This window comes from Stegostoma tigrinum, chromosome 11 (genome assembly GCF_030684315.1).
Source record: "Stegostoma tigrinum isolate sSteTig4 chromosome 11, sSteTig4.hap1, whole genome shotgun sequence".
Taxonomy (NCBI): Eukaryota; Metazoa; Chordata; class Chondrichthyes; order Orectolobiformes; family Stegostomatidae; genus Stegostoma; species Stegostoma tigrinum.
Window position 1 is genome coordinate 84,277,617 of NC_081364.1, and position 17,139 is coordinate 84,294,755.

Genomic DNA, 17,139 nt, shown 5'->3' on the forward strand with positions numbered 1-17,139 from the left:
AATATTCAGTCTCGATGATAAGTCTCTGGCTTGAGAAAAAAGAGTTAATTTTCCCTTTCTGTGGACTGATGCAGAGAAGTCATGTAATATAAAGTGTATTTCTCTCTCAACTGTTGCTGAATATTTCGAGTTGATTGAGTCTGCTTTTGTTTATTCAAAGAGTGCTGAGACAATGAAACTCATTACAGGAAGTGATTGACATCTCAGTCTCTTCTGAAGCTGGTGTGTAACATTTCACGCTTGCCTGAACATCTTAAACTACTGACATATCAGCACAGTCACCGCACAGGAAGACTCTTCACCCTTTAGTGTGAGAATGCATTTATTTATTAGTTTCCTACCTGGCATCGTTCAGCTATGAAATTTGAAAAGATTTTATCACCAGTAAATGCATTCTTCTTGAGGCGAAATTCAAATATTCTACACAGGAAAGGTGTATATTTTGTTCACTTTCTCCGTTGAGTGTGTGTTCATATCTCTTTGTTCTGCTGTTTATTAGAACTAGGACAGACAGGGACCATGCACTTGTATCAATGGATTCCCGCATCTTTCGTCCTGGCATATTCCTTCATATCTTCCTTATATCAATATTGCTGCTCAATGGCAGCGTGTTTTTCCCAGCATTCTGGGCGGGAATGCATTTGCCCAGATGACAAATGTGTGGAGCTGGATGAACACAGCAGGCCAAGAAGCATCTTAGGAGCACAAGACCTGATGTTTCAGACCCACACGAGTTATCTCGGACTCACCAACATGTACAGTCCCCATTATCTCTGAATGTATACGCCCACTTGTGCGTGCGCAATCTGAAGCGTTTCAAACATGCGCAGTACCGGAGGCAAAGGAGAGCCGGAGGAATCGGATGAGGAGCAGGCGCGATAAGGATTTGAAAGGTGAAAATTAGAATTCGAGTGAGTGAGTATTCCACGAAGTGGGCGGAGAGGCTTTTTTAAAATCTGACAGTAGCCACCGTCACTGAATTGAAAAATACCGATCCCGGTTTTGCCCCGAATAGACTGGAATTGCTGAACTCCTTTGTTTGCCGAGGCAGGGCTGGGCGCCGCCATGTTTATTGGGGGCAATGTTTTCTGAGCCGTGTGACTCCGCCATCTTTATCCGGGGCCAACTGGAAGCGGAGCGCGCACATGTCCTTGATAATAAAATGTGAGGCTGGATGAACACAGCAGGCCCAGCAGCATCTCAGGAGCACAAAAGCTGACGTTTCGGGCCTAGACCCTTCATCAGAGAGGGGGATGGGGGGAGGGAACTGGAATAAATAGGGAGAGAGGGGGAGGCGGACCGAAGATGGAGAGTAAAGAAGATAGGTGGGGAGGGGATAGGTCAGTCCAGGGAAGACGGACAGGTCAAGGAGGTGGGATGAGGTTAGTAGGTAGCTGGGGGTGCGGCTTGGGGTGGGAGGAAGGGATGGGTGAGAGGAAGAACCGGTTAGGGAGGCAGAGACAGGTTGGACTGGTTTTGGGATGCAGTGGGTGGGGGGGAAGAGCTGGGCTGGTTGTGTGGTGCAGTGGGGGGAGGGGATGAACTGGGCTGGTTTAGGGATGCAGTAGGGGAAGGGGAGATTTTGAAACTGGTGAAGTCCACATTGATCCCATATGGCTGCAGGGTTCCCGGGCGGAATATGAGTTGCTGTTCCTGCAACCTTCGGGTGGCATCACAATCCGACCCCACCACCCAAGACATTTTTCCATCCCCTCCCCTGTCTGCTTTCCGGAGAGACCACTCTCTCCGTGACTCCCTTGTTCGCTCCACACTGCCCTCCAACCCCACCACACCCGGCACCTTCCCCTGCAACCGCAGGAAATGCTACACTTGTCCCCACACCTCCTCCCTCACCCCCATCCCAGGCCCCAAGATGACATTCCACATCAAGCAGAGGTTCACCTGCACATCTGCCAATGTGGTATACTGCATCCACTGTACCCGGTGCGGCTTCCTCTACATTGGGGAAACCAAGCGGAGGCTTGGGGACCGCTTTGCAGAACACCTCCGCTCAGTTCGCAACAAACAACTGCACCTCCCAGTCGCAAACCATTTCCACTCCCCCTCCCATTCTCTTGATGACATGTCCATCATGGGCCTCTTGCACTGCCACAATGATGCCACCCGAAGGTTGCAGGAACAGCAACTCATATTCTGCCTGGGAACCCTGCAGCCATATGGTATCAATGTGGACTTCACCAGTTTCAAAATCTCCCCTTCCCCTACTGCATCCCTAAACCAGCCCAGTTCATCCCCTCCCCCCACTGCACCACATAACCAGCCCAGCTCTTCCCCCCCCCCACCCACTGCATTCCCAAAACCAGTCCAACCTGTCTCTGCCTCCCTAACCGGTTCTTCCTCTCACCCATCCCTTCCTCCCACCCCAAGCCGCACCCCCAGCTACCTACTAACCTCATCCCACCTCCTTGACCTGTCCGTCTTCCCTGGACTGACCTATCCCCTCCCTACCTCCCCACCTACACTCTCTCCACCTATCTTCTTTACTCTCCATCTTCGGTCTGCCTCCCCCTCTCTCCCTATTTATTCCAGTTCCCTCCCCCTATCCCCCTCTCTGATGAAGGGTCTAGGCCCGAAAGGTCAGCTTTTGTGCTCCTGAGATGCTGCTTGGCCTGCTGTGTTCATCCAGCCTCACATTTTATTATCTTGGAATCTCCAGCATCTGCAGTTCCCATTATCTCGCGCACATGTCCTTTACTTGTTGGGAACGGGGCGAGGGGAAGGCGAGCAGGATTTACGAACAGCAACTTCAAACCAAGAGAAATGCTTTTCTTTTTCTGCTCTGAATCTCTATCCTGGATTGATCGTCATGGATTTTACACTCTTACAGATCAATGTCAGCAGAGGAATTTGGCAGAGTTGAACCTCAGACCAAACTGTGAAAGAGTAACTCGATTGATGAGGATCTGAATATTATCAGCATCTGAATGTGGTAGCGTTCAGGTATGCGTGTGTGTGCCTGTGGAAAAAGATTTAAGATATCAGAAATTGAGATACACTATCTGTGGTGAGATTACAGTTGATTAGCTGTTTTTAGTTCTCAGACTTGCTGTCAGGAACGGTCTAACAACTATGGAGTGCATGTAGCACAGATTCACCTGATTGATAACTGAATCTGTAGGTTTAGAATACAAGAAGGACCATATAAAACAATCAAAAAGTGCAAACCATTCAGCCCATGCCAAATGTCTGGAGCAATCCAGTCAGTCCTATTCCCTTGTTTTATCCCTGCACCTTTGCATTTTTCTCTCAAATGCTGGTTCAGTATTTTTTTGGAATCAATCAGCATCAAATTTTCTCTGACGAATTAATCTATTTTATTCCTTTCAAATATCTGTGCATGTGAATCCCTCAGACTCTGCACACTCTTTAGTGTTGTGTTATTGCCTCTTCCTATCCCTTCTGCTAAAACACATCACTTCATTCTGACAGAGGTATCCCTGGAAATTGATTAATAAGAAATATTTTTGATCAAAGTTTTGGGAATATGATTAGTGACTGATAGCGGAGTTACAGAGAAAATATTTCCACTAAGTGGGGAATTGACGATGAGCGTTAACAGTCTGAACGTGACATCAGTACCAGCATATTTCCAGGTCAAGTTTTCCAGATCCTTATAATTGTTTGATGGTGCAGGGACTGCAGAATTCCACATTCAATCTGGAAGATTGAAAAGTGTCAAATTGAAAGAAAGCTGCTGTGCCTTCAGGTCATGTGAGCTTCATTAGAATGGTGCAGTTGTCCATCAGGGCAAACTGGTACAAAGGATGATGTCACATGAGCTGGAGAGATAGCTACATCGAAGGCAGAGTGTAGCAGTGGAAAGATACTTTTCAGAATGGAGGGTTTTGATTAGTGGTGTTCCACAGGAATCAGTGCTGGGACCTCTGCTGTTTCTGATCTACATAAATAACTTGGAAGAACACGTGGCTGGTCTAATAAATAAGCTTGCAGACAATACAAAGGTTGGTAGAGTTGCGGATAGTGAGAAGGATTGTCAGATGATACAGCAGAGTATAAATAAATTGGAGTTATGGGCAGAAAGATGACATGTAGTTTAATCTGGACAGATATGAGGGGATGTAATTTGGAAAGTCAGGTACAGGTTTAAATTATAGAGTAAATGACAGAACTCTTACGAACATTGATATGCAGATGGATCTGGGTGTGCAGGTCCACAGGCTACTGAAAGTGATGGTGCAGGTAGATAATTTAGTATAAAAAGCCTTTGGTTTGACTGCCTTCATTGGAAGGTGCATTGGCGATATGGACAGGCAAGTCATGCTGCTGCTTTGTAGAACTCTAGTTAGGCCACACTTAGAATATTGCATTCAGTTCTGGACATCACATGTGGATGTGGATGCTTTGGAGAGGGTATAGAATAGGTTTCCCAGGATGTTGCATGGTTATGGGGGAGTTTAGCATTGAAGAAAGGTTGGAAAGACTTGGTTTGTTTACACTGGGACGCAGCAGGTTGAGAGGGTGGCCTGAGAGAAGTTTATAAGATCGTGAATGGCATGGATAGAGCGGAATGTATGACACTTTTTTTCCCCCAGGGCAGAGGGATAAATTACTAGAGGACACAAGTTCAAGCTGCAGGGGGAATGTGTGAAAGAGATAAGCAAGGCAAGCTTTTCACACAAAGGTTGCTGATTTCCTGAAATGTGTTGCCACAAGAGGCAATGGAAGTGGACGCAGCAGCAGCAGTCAAGAAGCACCTGGCTGAATACATGAACAGGAAGGGAGGAGAGGAATGTGGATCCTGTGAATCAAGGCATTTTTAGCATGGAGGGTTAGAATGTGCAGGCACATGCTTGGAGTGCTAAAGGGCCGGTTCCTGTGCTATGTTGTTCTTTGTTCTTAACAGAGGATTTTGTCTGGGTTGGGAAGTTAAAATGAAAGTCATGGCGCAGCTTGCAAACTGAATGGATTTTTTTTCTGCAGAACAATAGCCCAATCTGTATGTGCTATTCACTATGTGGTACAGTCCCCGTCATAAGCAGTGAGGACAGTAATTAAAATGTGTAAGGTACAAATGATTCATCATTTATTTTCTTCTTGCAAAAACTTGAAGATAGCCTGAAGAAAGATGTTCTTTGCAGAGTAGGTTATATGATACAAAAAATCATTGGCAAAGTATTACATTCTAACTGAACTAGAGGCTAAAATAAACTCTGACTGTCAGAGTCCCTATTTTTTCAGCACGTTTAATTTTTAATAAAATGCATTCTGACACATTGAGCAAGTCAATAAACTTTTCCAGTCTGAATCTGCTGCTAAGAGTCCTGGAAGTGATGGTTTTCCCATGCACCACCTGATCTTGTGATTCTGTCTGGTGAGTTTGGGAGGTTGTTAGAATTACTGGCAGATGAATTAGATTACCTACAGTGTGGAAACAGGTCCTTCGGTCCAACAAGTCTACACCGCCCCTTGAAGCATCCCACCCAGACCCAGACCCATCCCCCAATAACCCACACCCCCCTGAACACTATGGGCAGTTTAGCATGGCCAATCCACCGAGCTTGCACATCTTTGGACTGTGGGAGGAAACCAACACAGGCAGAGGGAGAATGTGCAAACTCCACAGACAGTCGCCCAAGGCTGGAATCGAGCCCAGGTCCCTGGTGCTGTGAGGCTGCAGTGCTAACCACCGATCCACCATGCTGCCCGTATGAAGCCCATCTCCATTAATGCTCTCCGTATTTCTCAGTTTTCCCACAAAGAACACCTTTATGCAGCCCCAGATTTGGCAGCCAGTTCCTTTCACTAACGCTTAATACTGAACCAGTTCTATTGTTATAACAATCCAAGAGCTTTCATGGTCGCATTGTCCACTGTCTATCGCACAAATGATCAGATGTATTCAGTCCAGTTTTAAAGTTCTGCCTTTTTCTCTGTGGGTCACATTTTCTTCTTACTGTCTGTAATTCATTTTACAGGAAGTTGGAGCATTTGCAGTGAGTGAACTCAAATCTCACTGCAGATTCTAACGGAAATGTTGAATTCATCATGTCTTGACTTTCATGAGGCTTTGATCATGGAAGCCAAAACCAGTGTTCGCACTGAGAAACCATGGAAATGTGAGGAATGTGAGAAGGAATTCAAATATCCATCTTCCCTGGAAAGTCATCAGTGTGGTCACACTGGAGAGAGACCGTTCACCAGCCCTGACTGCGGAAAGGGATTCATTTGATCACCCAGTCTGCTGACACACCAGCAAGTTCATATAAGAGAGAGGCAGTTCATCTGCTCTGTGTGCGAAAGGATTCACTCACTCATCCCATCTGCTGACTCACCAGCACGTTCACACTGGGGAGAGACCTTTAAAATATCCACACTCTAGGAATTGCGAGAAAAGTTCGAGAGAACTAATATCTCACATTAGTGAGAAACCATTCAGGTGCTCTCACTGTGCGACTCGGTTCAAGCGATCATCTAAACTCCCAATACACCAGCGCATTTACACTGGGGAGAGACAGTTCATCTATTCCATATGTAGGAAGCATTTCACTCACTCATCTGACCTGGTGAAACACCAGAAAGTTCATTCTAATGAGAGACCTTTTCAATGTTCAGACTGCAGGAAATGCTGTAAATGTTCTGGAGAACTGATGTCCCATCAACATGTTCACACTGTTGAGAGCCCAATAAGATACTCTCATGATGGGGCTGGGTACAGATGAATATGTAACCTCGCTGTACACCAATGCAGCCACACAGGGGAGATACCATTCACTTGCTTCATGTGCAGGAAGAGATTCGTCAGATCATTGTACCTGCTGAAACACGAGCAAGTTCATTCTGGCCAGAGAATGTGGGAAATGGTATAAAGATTCTGAACAATTAGCCCCGTGAACTTGTTCACATTATTGAAATAACTTTGAATGTTCAGATTGCAGAAAATGCTTTAAAAGTTCTCAACAATTGATGATCCATCAATGTGTTGACACAGGTGAGAGACCATTCCAGTGCTTTCACTTACAAACTGGGTTAAGGTGATCATTTCACCTCATTGTATGCCAGTGATGTCAGACTGGAGAGAGGTTGTTTGCCTGCATTGAATGTGGGAAGGGATTCACTCAAACACCCGACCCCCTGAAACATGAGTGAATTCACAAATAACCACAGTGGTTGCATTTTGCTATGAGTTATGTTCGGTAATGAACACATTTCATTGTTGTCTGTTTCTACTGATGTTAAATTGACTTTCCTGAAAATATAGGTTTTTATTTTCTGGATAAGCGTCAAATAAATTAGCTTTGTATTTAACACAAAACTTACATTTTGTTTTCAAATGTCCCAAGCACAAGTTAGTTTCTTTTGGCCTTCTTAACGAGAGGATTCAGATACAGGAGCAGGAACGTCCTTCTGTGATTCCACAGGTCTCAGTGAGCCCATAGCTGGATTCTTGTGTGCAATTTTGGTCTCATTATTCTTATGGAAGAATGCTTTGGCTGTGAAGGGAGTACAGTGAAGGTTGACCAGAATGATTCCTGTGATGACAGGACTGACATGTGAAGAAAGACTGGATCAGTTAGGACTATATTCACTCGTGTTCAGAAGAGTGGCCTTTTATAGAAACAAAAGAATTCTGACAGGGCCACACAGGATAAACACAGGAAGGCTGTTCTCAATAAACAGGGTGTCCAGAACCATGGGTCAGACTTTTAGGATATGGGCATACATGGGAGCATAAAGATGGGATCCTAGTGTCTCTTTAACCTGTCATCGACAAGCTATTTAGGACTGAGATAAGAAGAAATTTCCTCACCTCTGGAATTATCTGCCACAGAAAGCACCTGAAGCCAAAACATTGAATGTATTTAAGAAGGATTTGGATATAATCCTTGGGGTGAAAGGGATCAGAGTATGGAGAGAAAGCAGGAACAGATGGATGATCAGCCATGATCATGTTAAATGGTAGAGCAGGCTTGAATGACCAAACGGCCGACCTCTATTTTCTTTGTCAATGGTTATTATTTTCCCTAATACTTTTTCTCTTCTGATCATTATTATGGTTCTTTCCTCCCCTTTTTGCTGCTGAACTACTTAATTTTTTTGTAATGTTGTAAGTGTTCCCTACTGTGAAGATTGATTAAAATTATTTGTTTAACTCCCCTGCTCTTTGCTGGCTCCCCATTATCACTTACAAACCTCATTCTCTAAGGGGCCGATGTTCACAGTTCTCTTCTCTTTTTAGCTTTTGAAACACTTCATTGACCACAGTATGTTTTCTCCTGTTATGGTTATTTCCTCCCCTTTTTGCTGCTTGGCTATTTTTGTGTATTTTAAAGTTGCAAGAATGCCCTGAATGTGAATATTATTGAAAAGTATTTGTTTAACTCTCCTGCCCTTTCCTAGCTCCTCAATGTTACCCTTTACAAAGCTCATTTTATAAGGGGCTGACGCTCACAGTTCTGTCCTCTCTTTATTTATTGAAATAATTAATCAACCACAATACACATTGTTCCTCCATAATCATCTATAAGGCCTTGTGTGGTGGCATTGTGAGAGAGGCCGAGCCACAACAATGTACAACAGTTCAATAATGTCTAACTGTATGCAAAAAAGGCAAGTTTCATCAAAGCTTTTTGTCTTGCACATTTCGGTTCATTCACAATAAGCACCAATGGAAAGGGAACAAACGTTTTATACTGTCATGACCTGACTGGGCGAATAATAGACTCTGATTGGTCAAGGCATTACTAGGAAAATGCACCAGTTAGATGATGACCAAACTTTGTTTAAATTTCATGCAGACAGATTGACTCTGATTTTTCAAAGCATCACTGGAGACCTGAACTAAAGAAGGGCTGGCCCCTGTCTGGTTGAGTTGAAGGAGGTGTTATTACTATTAATTGGGCACTATTAATATTTGAGCACTGTAAGCACAAACTGGTTGGCTGTGGCTAATGCGTTATCTGTTGTGAAGAGACAAAAGGAAATGCTGTTTGCCAAAATCTCCCAACCTTTAGCTGGAGATGAGGAATGCTGCTGAATGTGATTGTTAATATTATCTCCGAAGTGGAAAACAGGTGGACTGTTGCACTTATATATCAATTCCTGTGAAAGATAATGTGGGAACATCATGCTGGTAAGTTAGTTGCACATAGTGAGGGGATGGGCAGTGGGAGAAGACACAGTAAATGTGTAGCCCGAAACAGAATCTAAAATACATGCATGATTGGAGGCAGTGGAAGTTCGATAATGGCAGAGAGGTGATCAAGGAAAGCAAGGGTCATAAAGCCATACAGATGAACAGAGTTATACAGATTTACAGCACAGAAAGAGTGCCCTCCGCCCACCAGTGAAAGAGAGCAATAGATTAACATGGATTCAGATCCCAAGCAAAGGTGTCACTCCAGATGCAGAGACATTGAACCTCTCCCAAATAACACAGGACAACAATAAAATCCCTAAATTATTAATGACTCATTAAAAAAATTTAGCCCTGAAACAGTCTTGTTGATTACAATATTAAGATCTGCTGGAATCTGCAGCTGGAAAGATTTCAAAAGTTCCGTGTCAGAGAATAGTTTCAAAATTAAGGAAATCCCTTGGAATCGGTTGATGTAACTGAGGTTAATCCGTGGAAATTCTGTGAGTTAGTTTGTAAAATCAATCTCCATCAGCCATAGCGAGCCATTCAGAAGAGATAATCATTTCAATTGATTTGAGTTTTCCTGTGTGTACCAGCCACTCTGAGCTCTGATAAAAGGTGTTTCAAAAATCCATCCGTCAGTCCAGGACAGATGTTCACAACATCCCCTCTTCATAGCTCAGGATGACTGACTATCCTCCCTGCTGTACAATATCCCTCAGCGTGGCCAGCAGTCACTCAATTTGAGGATAGCGTCTCCTCAGGGCCATAAGTTTCTATCCTAGGTTTTCATATGAATGAATCAGGCATCTCCATCCACCCAACCAGACAATTGGCCACTTGCTCTTGCTGCAATCCTAATGTGTCTGAATGAAACCTAGAAACAAAACCCTGTTCATTGCCATTGAGAAATCTGAAAGAACCACCTTGCTGTTGTACTCAAAGGCACTAATAATAAAACACAATATCGTAGGGTCTAATAAATTCTCATTTAATCTATCCTTCTACATTCAATTGCTTATGCACATATATACCCAGGTCATTCTATCCTTGCCACCCCTTTAGAGATGTACCCTTTATTTTATATTGCTGATGTACATTCATCCCATCAAAATGTATGGCCTGACACTTCTCCACATTGAAATTCATCCACCTCTGATCCACACACCCCACTAACTTTACACAAGTTTCCAGAAAATTATGAGAGGCATTGATTGAATGGAGAGTGAAGTATTTTCTCAGGTGAAAATGTCAATTACTATGGGACCTAAGTTTAAGGCAAAAGGGTGTATGTTTAAAGGAGATGTAAGAGGCAAGCGTTTAGACAGAGGGTTGTAAGTGCTTGGAATACACTAGTAGAGGGGGTGGTAAAGCTGGATATGAGAGATAGGTGAATAGGCAGAGAATAAAGTGATATGGATTGCACAGAAACAAAAGGTTTTTAGTTTCGAAAGGCATCATGTATCAGCACAGTCTTGGTGGCCCAAAGGGCCTGTTCCTTTGCTGTGTTGTTCTTCTTTGTACCATTCTGCTCACATTTTTCTCTGTTTCCGAATCCTAACGTATGCACAAATATTGATCCTGTCCCCTGTAGTCCTATGTTTAGAGCATTAATATATATTTGGAAAACACAAGGGTCTCAACATTGCCACCGAGGGAATTTCAATAGATTCATTCAACTATCCCAAAAAATATTCAAAGCCACTGTTGTATTTCCTTTCTCTCAGCCAATTTTGTACATGGATTGTTATTGTAGTTATTTTCCCCAAATACATAAATTCACGGGTCAGCTCAATAACATTGAATCACATACTTTCTGGAAGTCTTGGACAAACATGAACTGTATTCCTCTGATCAACCCCATATTTCACACGTTGAAAAGAAAACGTAGGTCATTAACAGCAAGTTAACTAACATCATGTCTCCTGGAGAAATGTATGGCAACTTGCCATGAATTGACTGATCTTTGCCCATGTAACTCTTCATTTTGCCTTCACCGTTGCGTCTACAAGTTTCCAAGCACCCAAAGTAAATTGGCTTGTCTGTAACAGTTGGATATATTCTTGCAACTTCTGTTTAACAAATGACTAAACTTTGCAATTTCCCTGTATTCCAGCACTACTCTCGATAAACTTACAAATTCAGCAAAGTTTCTGGTCGCCTCGAGCAGACTTTGAAAGTAGACATGGAGACCCCCAGTGAGACAGTTCTCATTCTTCCATGTGGCTCACGATCTCAGAAGATACCCATTTTTGAAAAGCCTGATTGGTATTTTCTTGCTGCTGAATACCATGGGATTGTTACAGCTCCACTTGTCTCACGTTCAAAGCCATTTTCAAAACTTAAACACAAGCACAAGACTGATGAATGTAGAAGGAGTAATGTGCACTGAGCATATTCATCTAACTAGTACATGGGAGCATAAAGATGAGATCCTTGTGCCTCTCTAACCTGTCATCGACAACCCCATCACGTTGTAACACCTTGTGTCTTATGTTCCTCCTGCTCGCTTTCCAGGTAAACATTGGATTTGCCATTGGCCTGCATTGGCATTGAGCACTAATTGACATTGGATCTGGCTGGGCTGAGGGAGGTGAAGGTGAGACAGGGCCAGAAGCAAAAAGAGATGCAAAATCGGAGTGTTGTGAATCAGTTGATTTCAGTGGGGACCGAGTGCTGTGAGTTGCAGCCTGAGTTTCCCAGGAGTTACAGTGATTGGGCTAGTGTTTTTTTTAAAATTGAACATTTTCCTCAAGCATGGATTCCTTTTTGTAAACCATGCTGACTCTGCCTGGATCCGATCTGATCTGTACCACTCATAAACAAAATATTTTACTGTATTTCAGTACATGTGACAACAAATCAATCTATGCATCCCTCTGTTTCCCTCTCGGTCTGTCTGTTGATCTCTCTCTGTGTCGGTTCTACACTTTTTCCTTTCCCTGTGAACCATCCACACTATTCTCCAAGAGCAAAAGCCTGTAAGCCCATCCCCATTCTGTTAAGCTAGCAATGGCCTGTCAACACATCTCCACTGTTCTCCTACCAATGACCTGTGAACACGTCTGCATTCCCTTCTTCTTGCAACAACTTATTAACACATGACCAGTCTTTTCTTGTAGCTACAGCATGTGAAACATTCCCAATCTGTTCCCCCAGCCACAATCTGTGAGCCCATTGTCACTGTGTTGCCCGAGTCAAGGCCTGTGAGCAGATCCTTAGACGGTTGCCCTTGGAAAGGCCTATGAATCCATCCCCACTCTGATCCCCTTGCAACAGGCTCATACCCATCCCCAATTTCATTGCAAATGTCTGTGACCACATCTCCACTGTACCCCAAGCAACAACCTGTTGAACATCCACAAAATGTTCTCGTAGCAACAACGTGTGAACTGATCCTGCCTCTGTTCCCTTAGTAACAGCCTGTCAGCCAATCCCTACTCTCTTCCCCTAGCAACGGCCTGTGAAACCACCTCCACTCTGCTGCACTGACAACTGCCTGTGACACCGTTCCCAATCTGCTCTGCTAGAAACAGTCTGTGAAACCATCAATACTGTATCACTTGCACCAGCCTGTGAACCAATCCTCACGCTTTTGCCTTAGCACCAGACTTTTCAACCATCTCCACACTGTTCTCCGAGCAGTGACTTGGGGACACAATCCCAATTTAGTTTTATAGCAATAGTCTGTGATCCCATCCCCATTCTGTTCCTCTAGCAATGGCCTGTGAGCCCATCTTAATCTTGTTCCCCTCGCAATGATCTGTTAACCCACTCCCACTTGTTCTCCTTGCAATGGCCTATGAACCCATCCTAACAATGTTCCTGTAACCATAGACTATAAACCCATCCCACACTCTGTTCTCCTAGCAGCGATGTGTGAACGTATCCTGAAACTGTTCTCATAGAAAATGGCCTGTTAACTCATTCCCACACTATTATACCTAGGGATGGCCGGTGAGCCCATCCCCATTCTGTTGTGCTAGCATAGGCCAGAGAACCCTTCCTTAGTATGTCCCTGTGCAGCAGCCTGTGACTGCATCCTCTGTTCTCCTCGCACCCCCGCTCTGTTGTACCAGCTATGGCCTTTGAACACAGCCCCACACTGCTGCTTTAGCAATGATCTAGTAACGCATTCCCACTCTGTTCTCCTCGCCTTGGCCTGTGAACCCATCTTCATTCTGTTACCCTAGCATTGACCTCTGAACCCATCCCCATTCTGTTACCCTAGCATCAACCTGTGAATTCATCCCCACTCTGTTCTCCTTTTAACAGCCTGTGTACAGTGGATAGGGGGAGATTTGAAGGATGGAGGGGAGAAGGGGATTTATAGAAAGCTGTGAGAGAGACAAGAAGCTGGGAGTATGGAGGCAGAGGAAGGCAGTAAAATCTGTGGGATCAGACTGTGCAGCAGCCCCATTTTTGTCCCTTTGTCTCCCCCAAGCCCCAGCCCAGGGCTCACGCCCTTGTGGTCCAAACTCCAGAAACTGCCTGAGCCCCATAATTCATTTTCCCTGTGAGCATGTGAGTGTGGAATTGAACGGCAAGGACACAGGATGGTTTATTATGATTCTCTGTCTCTCTCGCTCTCTCTGGTCCCAGCTCCTGTCTGACGATTCCTCACGGCAGAATGATTTGATTCTCTCTGACTCTGCATCATCCCGAGTTTCAGCTCCCCAATAAAATCTCCTTGGGGGTGGAGGGTAAGACAGAGAGAAATGAAAATGGATTAAAATTTTTAAAAAGCACCGAAAGCTCAGCAAAATCTCACCGCTTGCTGCTTCAGCAATGTGAGACATTCCCCACCCAGCACAGCAAGATCCCACTGCTGGTTGTCTGAACACCCACAACCTCACTATCCTCACCTCACCCCACCCCGCCCTCCCCACCTAAACACCAGCACAGCTCCTGATTTTAAACCCAGAGAACGGGGTACAGGAAGATGTCTCAAACTGCCTCAGGACTGTCCCAGTGTTTCTGTTTGAGGGGAAGGGCAGGAGAGATATTTACTCCAGGGCTGGGATTCACACCCCCTCACACATCCCCCATCCCCACTCCCAGAATCTGTGTGCCTTACTCTGTCTGCAAGCTTCAGTGTCAGATATCTCCCCGCCTGCCCCAGCACAGAGACAGAGAGACAGAGACAGAGATGGTAAGGATGTGGGCGGGGGGAAGAGAGAGAGAAAAACAGACAGACAGAAATTGATCAAATCAAAGCCAGGATATTTTGAAGTAAAAATAAACAGAAACAAAGGCAATCCTGCCAGTGACTGACCTCCAAAATTTCACCATTTTATCAGCATTTCCCCTGGTTTTGAACCCAGAGAAATGGAAAAGATTTCAGCTGGAATCAAGGGGCAGATGCTTTCTGACTGCCCCTAGCGTTTATTTTTGTAGAGGCTGGACAGAAACTCAGTGGTGGGGAGTCACTCCCCAGAGACTGTATCTCTGTCCCACTCTGCGTCCCCATTTAATGTTTAACCTGTCCCCACCAGCGTGTTCTCTGACACTCCAGTGAGCAGTCGCCAAAGAAATGACCAATGTTCCCCTCTGCCCACTCCCATTCACCAGGCACAAACCCCATGCCCACTCCATCTGGGATTGGTGCTGTTTCCACATGAAATATTAATGATGAACCTTCCAAAGTGTCCAGTCATCTGTCTCTCTCCCTCCCCATCTCTGTCTCTGCCCCTATCCATGGATCCATCTCTGTTGACTTTCTCCTGCTCCAGAATCGAGCAATGTCGCTCACTCTCTCCATTTTCTCCAAGTTTCAATAGCAATTCCCTCTCCTGCCTCACGTTTGCCATGAGTTCCCATCTCCCCACTGTGTCTCGTGGATATTTGCAATGTCAATGTCACATTTTGTAGGTTGAGGGTGTTGCGGGAGGTGGGGTGGGTCTGGGCTGTGTGGGGCGGGGGGGGGCGTCTGGGGATGGAGGGATGATGCACCCACTCACTACACTCACTATCAGGCAGTCAGCAGACTCAGGCCACGACCCTATAGACAGCCTTGCGTTGCACATGAAGGTGGCGTGCAGGCTGCAGTGGTACACAGTAAGATCCCACCCGTAGATGTGTGTGGGACTGCTGAGGGATTTCCTCAACACCTTGTCAGAGCCCAGCCCACCCCCTCCATGGGCTGCAATGTGAAAACAGGCCTCTCCCCCACTGAACCCGCCAGCAAATATTACACTTCCCCATTTCAACTTGGAGCTGGGTCAGGCTGAACACGGGAGTTAGCCTCTCACCACCACCTCCCTAGATCCTGTACCTGGCCCCACTAAACGTGCCCACCTCTACCTCTTTCAGCTGTATTCCTTTTCCCTCCAACACTCCCATCTTCACCCCAACCCCACCCCCACACTCCCTGCTGTGCAGGATCCCACAAACAGCAAAATGTGAAAATGGCCACACGTTGATGGAGAAGGTTAAGCTTATCCTGAACACTGGCGTAGAGGGAGTGGGGGTGGGATGTCAGACCCTGCAGTTTCTGCCCTTTGTAATGCTGAGCCCCGCCCCTGTGCCAGAGCCTGCATTGACCCCCAATTCCTCACCCCCACCCCTCCCACATATTAAAATAAGGTCCCAGTCAATGGGAACAATTCCCTCCACTCACCCCAAAACCTCATGGACAGGCCGAGAGGGGCCAAGAGGCGGGATTGGGACATGGGGCTGTTGAGGGAGGTTGTGGGACCCTAATCCTCCCTTCCCACAACCTGGCATCCCCATCCTACCTACCCGCCTCTCCATTAAAATGGCAATAAGTCCCAACGGAGTTTCTCCGAGATTTTCCAAGATGAATTGCAGGAAAGAAAACAGTTTGATGGATGGACAGGAGTACCCAGCTCACCCCTTTCCTCCCCTCCCTGTAGCCTTCAGCTCACCAATACACTTCATTCGAGTGGCGCCTGTACCTTCCATTTATTGCTTGCTGCCACATGGCCCCATCTGAAACACAGATATGACTCACACAGTATCACATTGGATTAGGACTCCTGATCTCCCCCCACCCTCCCCTCTCCCCATCCCCATACACAACACCCAGAAATGGCTAAAATTGGAATGAACGAAAAACCACACAGCAAGATCTCAACATAGTCTCACTGCATTCCAGTGGAAACATATCACAAACACAGTTCGAAACCAGAGGCTGCAAAGTTTGAGACAGTCATCCCCCTCCCCTCATGTCTGTGTATCTCTCCGACTTGTCTCTGTCTCATTCTCTCTATCCCAGGCTTCATCTTACTCACGTGTTATGAACAATTTCCTCTGCATTTTAAATATTCAATGACTGGAAACCCCACCCCCACCTCCCCCAGCCCTTGTATCTATTCCCCACCACAAAAGGTATTTTTCCCTTCCCACCCTTATCTGCCTTCCGAGGGACCACTCTCTCCGTGACAACCTTGTCTGCTCGACACTCCCCTCCAAGCCCACCACCCCCGCCACTTTTCCCCTGCAACTGCAGGAAGTGCTCCACCTGCCCCCACACCTCCTCCCTCACCCCCATCCCAGGCTCCACGAAGACTCTCCACATCAAGCAGATGTTCACCTGCACATCTTCCAATGAAGTATACTGCATCCGCTGTTCCTGGTGTGGCCTCCTCTATATTGGGGAAACCAAGCGGAGGCTTGGGGACCACATAGCAGAACACCTCCGCTTGGTTCACACCAAACAACTGCACCTCCCAGTCGCAAGCCATTTCAACTCTCCCTCGCATTCTGCAGACAGTATGTCCAACATGGGCCTCCTGCAGTGCCACAATGATGCCACCTGAAGGTTGCAGGAACAGCAACTCATATTCCGCATAGGAACACTGCCGCCCAATGGTACCAATGTGGACTTCACCAGCTTCAAAATCTTCCCTCCCCCTACTGCATCCCAAAACCAACTCAGCTCATCCCCGCCTCCCTAACCTGTTCTTCCTCTCACCTATCCCCTCCTCCCACCTCAAGCTGCACTCCCATTTCCTGCCTACCAACGTCATCCCGCCCCCTTGACCTATCTGCCTTCCCTG

At 45.8% G+C, this 17,139-nt stretch overlaps 1 long non-coding RNA gene across 2 annotated transcripts in view; it reads left to right on the top strand.

Moving 5' to 3' along the window:
- The first annotated feature begins 707 nt into the window (after window positions 1-707).
- Window positions 708-17,139, top strand: part of LOC132210177 (uncharacterized) — a 28,457-nt gene continuing 12,025 nt past the window's right edge. Inside the window, exons 1-3 of one of the 2 annotated variants that reach the window (XR_009446416.1) lie at window positions 712-911; window positions 2,849-2,961; window positions 5,958-12,268. This is a non-coding gene — a long non-coding RNA (uncharacterized LOC132210177). Of the gene's footprint in view, window positions 912-2,848; window positions 2,962-5,957; window positions 12,269-17,139 lie in introns of those variants that run through there. The other variant, XR_009446417.1, reaches the window with a different exon arrangement.